Below are 15,464 nucleotides of genomic sequence, written 5' to 3' on the forward strand. Positions count from 1 at the left end.
TCTAAAACGATTTGTACTTAGCTTACTTATGTCAAAAATTGCATAATTAGCTTAGTTAGCTCATAGACGATCCATTTTACCTAAGTTAGCTCTAAAATGACCCATTTTACCTAGGTTAGCTTATAAATGATCCAGTTCATCCAAGTTAGCTCAAAAATGACCCATTTTACCTAGATTAGCTCCTAAATGATCCATTTTACCTACGTTAGCTTTAAAATGACCCATTTCACCTAGGTTAACTCCAAAATGACCCATCTTACCTAGGTTATCTCATAAACGATCCATTTCAACTAATTTAGCTCATAAACGATCCATTTCACCAAGTTAGCTAAAAACGATCCATTTCACCTAAATTAGCTCTTAAATGATCCATTTCACCTAAGTTAGCTCAAAAAGATCCATTTCAACTAAATTAGCTCATAAATGATCCATTTCACCTAAGTTAGCTCATAAATGATCCATTTCACCTAAGTTAGCTAAAAAATGATCCATTTCAACTAAGTTAGCTCATAAACGATCCATTTCTTCTTGTTCTACTATTCTTCTTGTTCTACTCTTCTTCTTGTTCTACTCTTCTTGTTCTAACTTTCTTATTTTTCATTTTGCAGATTTCATTCACTTGACGAAAGCTTGCATAGATGGAGTGCTCCTTATACCTTTCTCTGTTTCTTTTGTATCGTTGAACTATGCATGTATCGTTGGATGAAACTGTTGTAATATATATGGTTGGATGCCTCTATGTTGAACTTGTTATGTATGATGGAACTATGCATGTAATATATATGGTTGGATGATGAAGTTATGTGTTGGATATCTTATATGTTTGCTCTGTAATGGCCTTTTGAAATATATCTATATATGTCATATATATTTGTGATGAAAATTGTTGGATTTAATAAAAAACAGATAAAAGAGCCAATATGCAGGCTCTTTGCCGTCTGCCACCGACGGCAACGGGCTCTTTGTCGTCTGCCGCGGACGGCAAAGAAGACACGTGGCATCCAGCTGTGCTTCCTGGGAGCTGACCCATTTGGTCAGTTTGCCTACAGTGGCAGACGGCAAAGACTTTGCCATCAGTGGCAGACGGCAAAGAACCTGCCATGTAGTGATGTGTAGATGACATCATACGGTAGATGGCAAAGACACTAGAAATTTTGCCGTCAGCGGCGGACGGCAAAGGCCTGCCGTTAGCCACTTAACGGACTGACATCGCAATTATTGCCGTCCGCTCTCTTTGCCGTCCGCCGCAGACGGCAAAGGGCCTTTGCCGTCAGCCGCCAGGAAGCAGACGACAAAGTAGCTGTTTACCGTAGCCTACTTTGCCGGAGCCTTTTGCAGTCCATGGCTAACGGTAAAGGCCTTTGCCGTCCGCCGTTCATGCCTTTGCCGTCCGCCATGGCAGACGGCAAAGTAGCTGATTCCTGTAGTGAGGCGTCTGGGCGTTGTCGAACCCGGCAGAGGGCTGCGGGGCGCCGGGGGCCACGGCGCTGGCCAGGCGGCCGCAGCGGCAGCCGCGGCCGCGAAAGGAGGCGCGGGGACGCGGGGCAGCTGTGCTCAGCGAGCAAGTGCAGCGGAGCGGAGCGGGGAGCGAGGGGGAGGGGAGCGGTAGCGCAGGTGAGCCGCGCGGTAGGGTGTGGAGCAGCAGCACCGGCGAGAGGGGCTGCGCGGGCGGGGAGGCCACAACACGGGCGCTGGTAACCAGCAGGCAGGGACAGACGGCCTCGGGCGGGTGAGCGTGGCCAGGGGCGCGCAGGGTGTGCACGGCGGTGGCGGCGGCCAGAGGTGGGAGCGCGCGGACGCGGACCAGAAGGACAAGGACGGCAGCGGGATTGGCACGGGCACGGGAATAGGACCACGTACTTCAACACGCCGAATTGGAGGCGCGGGTGTCTACGACGTCCGATTCAACGAGGAAAAGAGGGGAACGGACGGCAAAGCTGACTGCGAGGAGGTGGATGGCGAGCTCATCGAGGGTCGGGGTGGATCGAAGTGTCTCGATGGTGATGGCGCGCGTCAGCCGCAAATGAGGAATAAGATGCGAGAGACGAAGACGGGGGCGTCCCGGCTCCAATCTGGTGATGTATAGGGCGTAGCGAACGATGGTGGCTCTCCTGAGCACCGAGGCGCTGCGAGGGGAAGCCGGTGGTCATGTGAGCGACGATGACACGCACTAGTCCTCACGGGTGAGCTCAAATCGAAGGGGGTGAGACAAGGGGGAGGAGTATGGGCGGACTACGGCTCATGGTGGAGGCGTGGGCGGCCTTGTAGCCGTCGGCGCTACAGGGGGACGACGTCGTGTCGTCCATCCCACGGCGCATCGTGTGCGCGGGCTCGGGCATGCTGCCACAGAAGGGGAGGGAGAAGACGACAGAGATGGGGGAAGGCAGGCTGGGCCGGCCATTAGTTAGGTGGGCCAAAGAGAGCAGTATTTTAGGTCCACCTCTCTTTTCTTTCTTTAATTTTCTTTTATATCTTCTGTTTTCTATTTTGCCACTGTTAGCATTTTAGTTTAGTACCAAATGACTTTTGTAATAAATGGAATTTAGCACCTAATTCAATCATAGTGTTTAGGGACCACCTACAAATCTTCGGATTATTTTGAAAGGCTTAAATATTGGTTTATTTGAAAAGGCCAAAATAATTGCTGCTGGACCCTTTATTATTTTCCTAGGAATTTATCTGTGAGTCTAAGTCTGTTTGTTTCTACATGACAATTCCCTAGTGAATATTGGCAACATCCCCAACATTTTAGTTTTGCAATTTGAAGAAATTCTATTTTGACTTTATTTTCAATTTTGAATTTAAACTTGGTTTGGATTAAGTGAGCTTTAGCAAACTAGTTGCAATGACATGGCACCATTAACAAAGGTTTACTATAGCTTAATTATCGAGGCGTCACAAATCTCCCCCACTACAAGAAATCTCGTCCCGAGATTTGGGAGCGGGAGTAAGGGTGAAGGGATTTGGTTACGAAATTCTAATGGATCTTCTCGGTCTTGGTTGATCTTCTCGAACAAGTTGACTGCTTCCATTGGTGTCTCCATTCCTTTGCTTTAGGTTATCAGGATAAGTCATCAGCCTTTCTTGGTGAACTCCATCGTACTTACGAATAGGAAAGGAGCAGCCCGACAACGATAGAATGCTATCAGGGGAAATCATCTGGGGGTTATCCCATGAATGATCACATAAGTAACTCTCGAATTGGTCAAATGAAATGCATTGAGAGTCGATCAAGAAGGTACGGTAAGAAGTTTTAAGCGGTTAGTCAACCGTTCGATGTCTTAATCAAGGCATGAAAGGGGTTCAGAGCAGCGGGAATAGGTATCGCATCTGATACTAGAATAGGTCATCTTTAGGAAGGTGACACCTGAACTACATATGGGGTCAAACGTGAGGAATACTTTGGCAACAGGGGTGTACAGGAGAGTCAGGTTTCGATCCTGTGGAATTTTGGGTTATGGGCCCACCTTGTGGGTTAGAAATAGGAGGTGCAGCGATATCTTGCACGGTTATGATAGCAAGGCATGCCAGAGAATAGCCTGTCGGTTATGTCGGCAACAACATCGGTACCAAGGGAGAGGGACGATGAGAACAATTTTCCTGCTCATTGAACGAGGCGAACCAATAGGTAAAGTTCTCGTCCATCGGCGGTTACCGGAAAGTTATCAACAGTAGAAACAGGGTCTCACTGACAGAGTTGTACACCGAGGTGTTTACATAAGCAATGAATTATTACTGCTTAGATCATGTAGATCACAAGAAAGGTTAAACCAAACAACAGAAAGGAAAATATGGTTATCAGATTAAACAGAACAATGGAAAGGAAAATGTGTTTAAACACATATTTCAGGGGTATATCCTTCCCAAGGACAAGCAGAGCATGATATCCATGACAAGATATAAATAGAAAACCCTTTAGATGAGGGGAGAGAAATTTCATGACATTACCCATACAACGGTGTTTGGATAATTGATAAGGAATTTTTTTCATTGCGCTTCAAATGTTATTATTGAAACCAGAGTACCACAGGTATGCTTCGAGATAGCATTGACATGGCCATCAAGTAATGGTCAGAATTTGGATGCACAAAGGATCCATCAAGAACAACTTATAGAATAAGTCTTACGATTTCCTCATGGAAGAATCACTAACCTTGCTAAGAAGGGAACTATAACAATAGATCCTACGGCCAGGTGTGCTAGGCATGACATCTTACCGGTTCATATAAAAGACCAGTGTTATAACTCTTGGGAATATGTTCCAACCATCATATCTGACCGAGATTCAGATCTGATTGGTGTCGGGATACCTCAGGCTCATGATGCCTGAGAAGAAAAGGTGCGACACAAATTAACGAGGTGACATCGTAAGACTCTCGGGGAGCGAACTATGGCAGAGAGTTCCGAAACAAGAATTCGTCATTAAGCCAAGGAGAGAATGAGGGGTGGCTGATGGTCTCAGCGACAATCCTCAAGATTTCCAAAAAGATGGATTTCCACAATTATGTGAACAAGGAGATAACATTTGTCAGATCAAATGATATAATGGTGTATGCTCGAGGAATGCATACACAATTAAGCATTGATTGAAAGGTGCACCAGAAATATGGGCTTAGGTAGCAAGATCAATGTTGGAAGGGTGATTTGATATCCAGTACACAAAGAATGTAACTATCATTCATTAACTTACAAGCAATAGGGTTCCCAAAAGTTCTGAATTCTTCACATCACAGTCCATTTGTTGGTATTCCGGTTAGGAATAACACGGGGACTAAGAAATGAAGGGAGATGGCGATAGGTATCAATTGTATCAAGAATTCTTAAGAGGTGGTGAAGTTCTCACAATATTCTTGATATATAAGATGGTATTACTTCAAGGTAGGACATAAGATAAGCTGGATAGCCATGAACTCAAGTTATAACACAAAACACGAACAATTTTGTGTTGAACGAAAGGGAATAAAATGACTGATGATTAAACAAATCATTAAGGGCAAGGATGGTATTTCTCATCAAGAATTCGATTGATATCCTGGAAGGAGTCAAAATGTTGACGATGATCACGACACATTTGTCGAGAGATTTCATGAAGATGTAATCGATCAACGATGGCATCAAATCAAAGGAAGCGAAAGGTTAATGGGACCAAGGGTACGACACAATACCCAAACCAAGCTTGTTATTGAAGGTGAAACGATAAGACGAGGAAGATCGACATAAGCTTAGCTCATCGTCAAAAATTTCGCTCCGGGAAGAAGGGCCAGGTAGCACAGTTAAAATCGGCACAACAAGGATATAGCAAAGCAGGCTAGGAATGACATGATCGAGTTCAAACTCGTAAGTAATGAAGGTTACCAAGAGTTGTTTAATCGCGGTGCAAACTCGAGTCAGTTATCGGTGTCTCTGAGTGTTTAATAACTCGGAGCCAGTGAAATATTGGAATCGGTGAGAATGTAGCACTTGATGAAGAACTCATAAGAAGTTATGCAGTTCCGTGATAATCTTGAGATACCAGGGGTAATACTCGACAACAAATCAAAGTAGAGGTTGGACTGGTGTATTACTCTGCATAAGACAAGTGCTTAAACTTGTACGAGAAATGGTATTTAAAGGAGAACATGGTCGGAAGCACGATTGCAAAGGATCAATTCACTGATATCAGATGTTATTATACCAAGGGAATAGTTATTATTACAAGAAGCTTCCATGATAGGATCTACATCGTGTCCATGGGTATGAACACAAAGTTCAAGGTCGACTCCCACTTCTTCAATGTATAACCTTCCATTCTCCTCTCGCTTTTCGAAGATGACATTAGTAGTCGAAAGTTTTACCTAGTAAAATACTAGACAATTATGACCCGTGAAATCTTTAGGGTCCACACAGAGTTAGGAAGGCATAGTTTTAACCCATCGGGGCATCTTATGAACTCATACCAGCAACCCCAGGAGCAAATAACTCAAGCTCAGGAGCAGAGCATGGTTGACAAAAGCAGGGGATACAATTTACCAAAGGCATTAGGTATCCGATGAAAGGCTCACAAGTTTAATGAATATGAAGGACGGTGTCAGACAAAATCCAGCAAAGGATCTGGTGGTCCACAAGGGATCTTATGTGAGCATCGGTACTCAACCAGAGGAAGAAAGAATGCAAGGAGATCAGATTATAGAAACAACTGACTAACTCAAAGCTCAAATGCAAAGGAATTATGAATTCCAAGACAAGGGATCAGAAGCAATGCTCTGATTAGGGATGGATAAGTTGAATAGCCTTAGAGGCACAATCGATGGCAATTTGATTGGTCGAGATCCAGCTCATGTTTAAAATGGCGTCTGAGCCAGAAGGATGAAAAGAAGGATCTGACTAAGGATTGCAAGCATTCGCAACATATTGATTCAATAGACTCATATTGATAATGACTAAGGATGCCAATAAGATTACCAGACTTATGAGGTTAATCCTAATGCAAGCAAGCAAGAATTTCAAGAGCAATAAGTTGTTGAGGATTTTCGAGGATCGAATGGTATTTCTAAGACTTTTGTGAAATACATGAATCAACTGGGGATGAGCGGATACTCGATAAGTGCGAGAAATTATCTGTAAGGGTATTCAGGTGGCAAAGAACTACAAGGCAGAAGGCACAAATGTTCCCGGAACAACAACGAGTATTGCAGGGTATCTTGTAATAACAAGAGCAACTGGGGACTAATGTAAGAATGGCAAGTGCATGTAGTTTTCTATAGGGGTTAACGGTTGAAGGGAATTGCAAACACAATGAGAACAAGTTTTCGGGATAACATCGGAGAGTATCTTCGGAATCCTTCGGCGCACCAAGCAATCATCTGGAGCGAGGGGCTCTCCGGGAGGAAGTAATTACGAGAACCTAGAGTCAGAGTTACTAAAACTATTTAACCCGAATAGAAGAGAGATCAGAATCCCAGAGTATAGGTTGAGGAATAAAAGATCCTAATACCACCCAATGGCGACATGGGCTCATGGGCCGCACAGCCATGTTAGTAAAACAATTTTCACTAACTAGACTCGACTTCAGCCAAGTAGTGTGGAAGGGGGATTCCTACAGGTAGTTGGCTCTGATACCAACTTGTGACGCCCCCGATTTAATTGTACACTAATCATACATGCAAACGTGTATGATCAAGATCAGGGACTCACGGGAAGATATCCCAACACAACTCTACATATAAAATAAGTCATACAAGCATCATATTACAAGTCAGGGGCCTCGAGGGCTCGAATACAAGAGCTCGATCATAGACGAGTCAGCGGAAGCAACAATATCTGAGTACAGACATAAGTTAAACAAGTTTGCCTTAAGAAGGCTAGCACAAACTGGGATACAAATCGAAAGAGGCGCAGGCCTCCTGCCTGGGATCCTCCTAAACTACTCCTGATCGTCGTCAACGGCCTGCACATAGTAGTAGGCACCTCCAGAGTAGTAGGAGTCGTCGTCAACGATGGTGTCTTGCTCCTGGACTCCAACGTCTGGTCGTAGCAATCGGGTATAGGAAGGGGGAAAAGGGGGAGCAAAGCAACCGTGAGTACTCATCCAAAGTACTCGCAAGCAAGGAGCTACACTACATATGTATGCATTGGTATCAAATGGAAAAGGGGTAGCTTATGTGGACTGAACTGCAGAATGCCGGAATAAGAGGGGAATAGCTAGTCCTATCGAAGACTATGCTTCTGGTAACCTCCATCTTGCAGCAGAAGAAGAGAGTATATGGTAAGTTCACCAAGTAACATCGCATAGCATAATCCTACCCGATGATCCTCCCCTCGTCGCCCTGTGAGAGAGCGATCACAAGTTGTATCTGGCACTTGGAAGGATGTGTTTTATTAAGTATCCGGTTCTAATTGTCATAAGGTCAAGGTACAACTCCAAGTCGTCTTGTTATCGAAGATCACAGCTATTCGAATAGATTAACTTCCCTGCAGGGGTGCACCACATTTCCCAACACGCTCGATCCCCTTTGTCCGAACACACTTGTCAGGGTCATGCCTGGCCTCGGAAGATCAACACGTCGCAGCCCTACCTAGGCACAACAGAGAGGTCAGCACGCCAGTCTAAATCCTATGGCGAAGGGGTCTGGGCCCATCGCCCATTGCACACCTGCACGTTGCGTACGCGGCCGGTGAGCAGACCTAGCCTCCCTTATAAAAGAGCAGGCGTTCCAGTCCAACTCGGCGCGCGCCGCTCAGTTGCTGATGTCACGAAGGCTTCGGCTGATACCACGATGTCGAGTGCCCATAAATGTTCTCGCGTAGTTGGTTAGTGCTCATAGGCCAGTGGCCAGACTCAGATCAAATACCAAGATCTCGTTAAGCGTGTTATTTTAAAGTAACTGCGAACGCCGACCAGGGGCAGGCCCACCTCTCTCCTGGGTGGTCTCAACCTGCCCTGTCGCTCCACCACAAAGTAACTGTCGGGGACCGTCAGGAACCCAGGCGCACCACTACCTGGATGGAACCACCTACCCCTTCACCCCCCATTTCTGAATCACTTGTGGGTACTCACCGAGCCGACCCGACTTTAGTCACAACATGTATCACGTGTAATATGTATAGTATATATACCCGTGATCACCTCCCAAGTGATCACGGCCCGATAGTATAGCATGGCAGACGGACACGAATGAAGGGCCACTGATGGAAAACTAGCATCATATACTAAGCAATTAGGATTGCAGGTAAAGGTAACAACAGTAGTAGCAAACACAGGCTATGCATCAGGATAGGATTAACGGAAAGCAGTAACAAGCTACACTACTCTAATGCAAGCAGTAGAGAGAAGAATGGGCGATATCGGGTTGATCAAAGGGGGGCTTGCCTGGTTACTCTAGCAAGTAGGGGTCGTCAACAACATAGTTGATCGGGGCACCAGCAGCGGCGTCAGTCTCGTAATCTACCAGAGAGAAGAGGGGGAAGAAACAATGAATACAATGCAAACAGATGAATAACGATGCATGACATGACAATGAGCGGTGCTAGGTGTGCCCTAACGTAGTAGGAGGCGATACCGGCGAAGGGGGAAACATCCGGGAAAGTATCCCCGGTGTTTCGCGTTTTCAGACGGATGAATCGGAGGGGAAAGTTGTGTGTTTGCTATGCTAGGGATGCATGGCGGACGAACGGGCTGCGTATCTGGATTCGTCTCGTCGTTCTGAGCAACTTTCATGTACACAGTTTTTCCATCTGAGCTACGGTTTATTTTATATTAATTTTAAAAGATTTAAATTATTTTTAGGATTATTTAATTATTTTAAATCAACATTGTCTAGAATAGTGTTGCTGGCGTCATCATGACGTCAGCAGTCAACTGTGACCGTCGACTGGTCAAACTGACAGATGGGGCCCGTTTGTCATAGACTGTTTAATCTAATTAGGTTTTAATTAATTAACACTAGCTAATTAGGTTAAGTAAACATAATTAACTAAGTTAATTAATTAATCTAATTATTTATTTAATATATTTTTTATTATATATTGGTTTAATCTTTTTTTGAAGGTCAGGGAACTGGGTAAGTGGCCCAGGGGGTTTGCAGGTGCTGGGCGAAACGGGCAGCAGGCGTCTGGGCGTTGCCGAACCCGGCAGAGGGCTGCGGGGCGCCGGGGGCCACGGCGCTGGCCAGGCGGCCGGAGCGGCAGCCGCCGCGGCAAGAGGAGGCGCGGGGACGCGGGGCAGCGGTGGTCGGCGAGCAGGTGCAGCGGAGCGGGGAGGGGAGCAAGGGGGAGTGGAGCGGTAGCGCAGGTGAGCCGCGCGGTAGGGTGTGGAGCAGCAGCGCCGGTGAGAGGGGTTGCGCGGGCGGGGAGGCCACAGCACGGGCGCTGGTGACCAGCAGGCAGGGATAGGCGGCCTCACGCGGGTGAGCGTGGCAAGGGGTGCGCAGGGCGCGCACGACGGCGGCGGCGGCCAGAGGCGGGAGCGCGCAGACGCGGACCACAAGGTCAAGGACGGCAGCGGGATTGGCGCGGGCACGGGAACAGGACCGCGGCCTTCAACACGCCGAACTGGAGGCGCGGGTGTCTACGACGTCCGATTCGACGGGGAAAAGAGGGGAACGGACGGCAAAGCTCACCGCGAGGGGGTGGATGGCGAGCTTGTCGAGGGTCGGGGTGGACCGGAGTGTCTGGATCGGGCGATGGCGCGCGTCAGCCGCAAATGAGGAAGAAGATGTGAGAGACGAAGACGGGGGCGTCCCGGCTCCAATCTGGTGATGTAGAAGGCGTAGCGAACGACGGTGGCCCTCCTGAGCACCGAGGCGCAGCGAGGGGAAGCCGGTGGTCATGTGAGCGACGGCGACACGCACTGGTCCTCACGGGTGAGCTCAAATCGAAGGGGGTGAGACAAGGGGGAAGAGTATGGGCGGACTAGGGTTCGTGGTGGAGGTGCGGGAGGCCTTGTAGCTGTCGGCGCTATAGGGGGACGACGCCGTGTCGTCCATCCCACGGCGCATCGCGTGCGCGGGCTCGGGCATGCTGCCACAGAAGGGGAGGGAGAAGACAACAGAGATGGGGGAAGGAAGGCTGGGCCGGCCATTAGTTAGGTGGGCCAAAGAGAGCAGTACTTTAGGTCCACCTCTCTTTTCTTTCTTTAATTTTCTTTTATATCTTCTGTTTTCTATTTTGCCACTGTTTAGCATTTTAGTTTAGTACCAAATGACTTTTGTAATAAATGGAATTTAGCACCTAATTCAATCATAGTGTTTAGGGACCACCCACAAATCTTCGGATTATTTTGAAAGGCTTAAATATTGGTTTATTTGAAAAGGCCAAAATAATTGCTGCTGGACCCTTTATTATTTTCCTAGGAATTTATCTGTGAGTCTAAGTCTGTTTGTTTCTACATGACAATTCCCTAGTGAATATTGACAACATCCCCAACATTTTAGTTTTGCAATTTGAAGAAATTCTATTTTGACTTTATTTTCAATTTTGAATTTAAACTTGGTTTGGATTAAGTGAGCTTTAGCAAACTAGTTGCAATGACATGGCACCATTAACAAAGGTTTACTGTAGCTTAATTACCCAGGCGTCACAAATATAATATGAGTTCTGTGATTAATCGTTTGCTATGTCAGTATCTATACATGTTTATTAAATGTATAAGGTATAAAAGCCCTCTTTCTCTAATTTAGAATTAGAAGGAATTCCACTAACAACACAACGTAATAACTCAATTCGTTAGAACAGCTTCCATTGAGTCTCTGCACCTATCCTTTTCCTTTGTATTCTAGTTCGAGAACCCCTTGTTTTCTCAAAACACGGATTTGGCTCAGGATTGCCCTTTTTTAATTCCAGGGTTTCTCTGAATTTTGAAGTTACCACTTAGCAGGTTTCCATACCAAGGCTCAATACAATCAAGTCCGTAGCGTCTACTGATTTCGCCATATCCCCATTCCCCTCTTCTTTGAGACCAGGATTCCTTGTGTAATTGCATCCATCTCTTAGTTTTTTTAATCATTGAGTTCATCACTCAACGTCGTCTAGCAGTTTAGTTCGACTCTATTTAGTTGATTTTACTCTGTTGATTTTACTCTATTTATCCTATAGTTTAATTCAGTTTTAATTTCGATGTATTCTGTAATGTAAATACAATGAAATTAATTGTGTAAAATGAAATTTCAATAAAATAAAAAAAAGGAGTCTTCATGTCCCGTTATCAAGGACCTCGTTTAAAAAAATACGCCATCTGGGAGCTTTACCAGGACTCACTAGAAAAACACCTAAATCCGAAAGTAATCTTAAAAAAATTCAATTGTGGGGAAAAGGAGCAATATCGTATTCGTCTTCAAGAAAAACACAAATTGCGTTTTCATTATGGTCTGACAGAATGACAATTACTTAGATATTTACATATTGCTGGAAAAGAAAAAAGGTCAACAGGCCAGGTTTTACTACAATTACTTGCAATGCGTTTGGATAATATCCTTTTTCGATTGGGTATGGCTTCAACCATTCCCGGGGCCCGCCAATTAGTCAACCATAGACATATTTTAATTAATGTTCATATAGTCAATATACCATGTTTTCGTTGCAAACCCCGAGATATTATTACTACGAAAGATAACCAAAGATAAAAAGGTCTGGTTCAAAATTATATTACTTCATCGGACCCGGGGAAATTGCCAAAGCATTTGGCGATTGACACGTTGGAATATAAAGGACTAGTAAATAAAATCCTAGATAGGAAGTGGGTCGGTCTCAAAATAAATGAGTTGTTAGTTGTAGAATATTACTCTCGTCAGACTTGAACTTAACGAAAAAAGGAAAGGTTCATAGATTTTTCTTCCCCTTCCCCTTTCCCCGAACTAAATCGCCCTAAGACCATTACCATTAATTTGTATTTTCCCATCAACTAGCTAAAATTGATTAACCCTAGGATTAGGATCCTTTTTTCCTTTTTTCCTCTATGTGTATTTTACATACCAAGGTAATTTGCTATAGAGAATTTCTAATTTCTATTAAATCAAAATAATATAATATAAGATATTATATTATTGGTGGAAAATATTGTTATTTGATTTGATACATTGTGATCCTTAACGTTGATGAATTAAGAAAAACGGAAAGAGAGGGATTCGAACCCTCGGTAAACAAAAGTCTACATAGCAGTTCCAATGCTACGCCTTGAACCACTCGGCCATCTCTCCTACATAACTTATTATGGCGAATAAACTGAGTGGATGGCGAGTTTTCTTATTCCTGCAGTACAGGTACAACCGCAACCACTCGGGGGTTCCATAGTTCTATTGGAAAAATTCCTTTTGATCTAAGTGGAAGGATACATGATTTTTTATTAGAAATTGCACTCGCTATAAAATAAAAGTTTTAGTTTGGGTTTTCCCGCAACTAAAGAAAAATAAAATGGAAGAATTCCTCTTATTGCATAATAAAATAAAGAAACCTTAGAATTCCGTTTGCATAATATACGCTACACCATACTATCGAAATCAAAAATAGGGTATGAGACAATTAATAACTTTGAAAACACAAAATAGTTTAACATAAGTTGTTGTTCAGAAATAGGAAAGCAGAATGAAATCCAGTCTTAGTCAAATATTTCATATCTCTTCTTATCCATTTAAACATATGGATTTAGAGTAGAGCATATGGATCAATCTATTTATAATTATAAGAATCGAATGTGTTTGTTTTTATGTTATTTTGTGAAGAAATTAAAACAATTCTATATAGAATGGGTTGGGAATTATGCCTAGATCCTGTGTAAATGGAAATTTCATTGATAAGACCTCCTCAATTGTAGCCAATATTTTATTGCGAATAATTCCGACAACCTCAGGAGAAAAAAGGCATTTACTTATTATAGAGATGGTGCGATTTGACTCTTTTTTTTGCTTTTTTTAGCCCTACCTATATCTCAGTCTTACGAAAAAGAGAGGGGGTTGGCATAGAGAGAACCAAATTTGTAAACCAAACAAACCCATGCTTCGGGAAGGTGACGCAAACTAACAATTCCTTCCGTCGTGTATCCTCGATTGATGCGGCTTCAGATACTTCAATTGTAGATTTGAGTATTGAGCGAAAGGTTACACCTACAGGATATGGTATGGTATGGATTACAGGCCAATCCTACTCTATTAGTATTCATAGGCAGCATAGGGGAGAAAAGCACTACACCTAGAAATAGGAATCAAAAAGAGAAAAACTTTGTTAGAAATTACCCCTTTCCTGATCGGTATCAGGGCTGGGAAGAATGGCTGGGATAACAAACAACCATCAGGTTTGTACTTTGGATACCCCTATAACCATCAAAGATCGTTGAAGTAGCTAATTCCTCTAAATAGGAGGCGTTGAGAACAAAGAAATTATTGGAGCTATCGTTTTCCTCTAGCATTAAAAGAATTCATTGGTGTTAAGAAAAACCTCTTGTGGGAAGGTTGGCTAGAGATTTCTTGGAAAAATACCAGCCCCTTTTGGTTCATAATGAGATGGGACTAATTCTATTTTGATGCTATAGATTATTTCGCTTAGTACTATTATGTACAGAAGGGAGGAGCCGTATGGGATGAAAACCTCATGTACAATTTTGGAACGGAGATTTTTTGAATAGAATGAACGACCGTAACGGATGTTGGCTCAATCCGAAGGAAATTATGCGGAAGCTTTGCAAAATTATTATGAAGCTACACGACTAGAAATCGATCCCTATGATCAAATTTATGTACTCTATAACATAGGCCTTATACACACAAGCAATGGAGAGCATATAAAGGCTTTGGAATATTATTTACGGGCAATAGAACGGGACCCCTTCTTACCGCTAGCTATTAATAATATGGCCGTGATCTGTCATTACGTGCGACTATCTCCACTATAGGAAAAAAAGAGGATCAAATTTTCTAGTAAATACTAGAAAAAGGGCTTTCTACATAGGGATCGTAAAAACAACGATTTTCCCTATCAGTTGTAGGAAGGAAGGACACTTCACGAGAATCAAAAAACGAAGAAAGTATGGCCTATACTACTACTCTATGGATAAAGTTTCTCAAATTGATAGAGAAAGCACCGTAAAGATCAATTAGTGAGCGACTGGGTCGATAAAACTAAAAAAACTGCTTACTTATCCCATGATATGGGGCAAAATTTAGGAATCCGCTTATGTAATAGAGCCGATCCACTAAGGGATTAAGCAGCGGTGTAGTATCAGATCCCAAAGATAGTTCCTTTTTCTTTCTTATGGGAAAAAGTCTTTTTCAAGGATTCTATAGAGATTTCATATATCAAACCGGGATAGTTACCTTTCAGAAAATTTGAATGAAGCCTCTATATCTATCTATACTTCATTCTTCTGAAGGCGGGAAAAAACAAACTGATTATTGATAAAAAAAATTAGGGTTTGAAACTTAGGTAATTTATTTCTTCTGCTTAAACCAAGAAGAAATTGGATCAATTTTTGATATCGAATTCAGTTAAGATAGGGGAAATTCAGATAGCAATTTCTGAGCCGTATGAGGTAGGAAACTCTCAAGTACGGTTCTAAGGGAAGGAACTTCCTATTCCGACCGAGGAGAATAGGCCATTCTACAGGGTGATTCGGAAATTACGGAAGCTTGGTTTGATCAAGCTGCTGAATATTGGAAACAAGCTATAGCGCTTACTCCGGGAAATTATATTGAAGCACAGAACTGGTTGAAGATTACGAAGCGCTTTGAATTTGAATAAGACCATGCTCCTTCTTTTTCATAAAATGGGTGGATTGGTTGCTGATCCATTAATCTAATAAGTTAGGTCGTAAGATCAAATCAAGAATTTCATTATATCCATTTCTTATACCTTCTATTTTATATGATATTTCATAAGAGTAAACCATAGGGATAGGGTCTAGAATAGAAGTAATAAAGTGAATAAAAGAGTGGGCAATCTAAATATTGCTAATATATTATGACCATCTTATTAATAATTCTAATGAGTTATCTTGGAAT

The 15,464-nt window shown here is 43.3% G+C and overlaps 1 non-coding gene and 1 pseudogene across 1 annotated transcript; one reads left to right on the forward strand and one right to left on the reverse strand.

The window, feature by feature from the left end:
• Positions 1-12,584: 12,584 nt before the first annotated feature.
• TRNAS-GGA lies at positions 12,585-12,671 on the reverse strand. The gene has a single exon. It is a non-coding gene; the product is annotated as a tRNA-Ser (tRNA).
• Positions 12,672-13,230: 559 nt separating this feature from the next.
• Positions 13,231-15,239, forward strand: LOC119288898 (annotated as a pseudogene).
• Positions 15,240-15,464: the final 225 nt, after the last annotated feature.

Source organism: Triticum dicoccoides, chromosome 4A, assembly GCF_002162155.2.
Source record: "Triticum dicoccoides isolate Atlit2015 ecotype Zavitan chromosome 4A, WEW_v2.0, whole genome shotgun sequence".
Lineage (NCBI taxonomy): Eukaryota > Viridiplantae > Streptophyta > Magnoliopsida > Poales > Poaceae > Triticum > Triticum dicoccoides.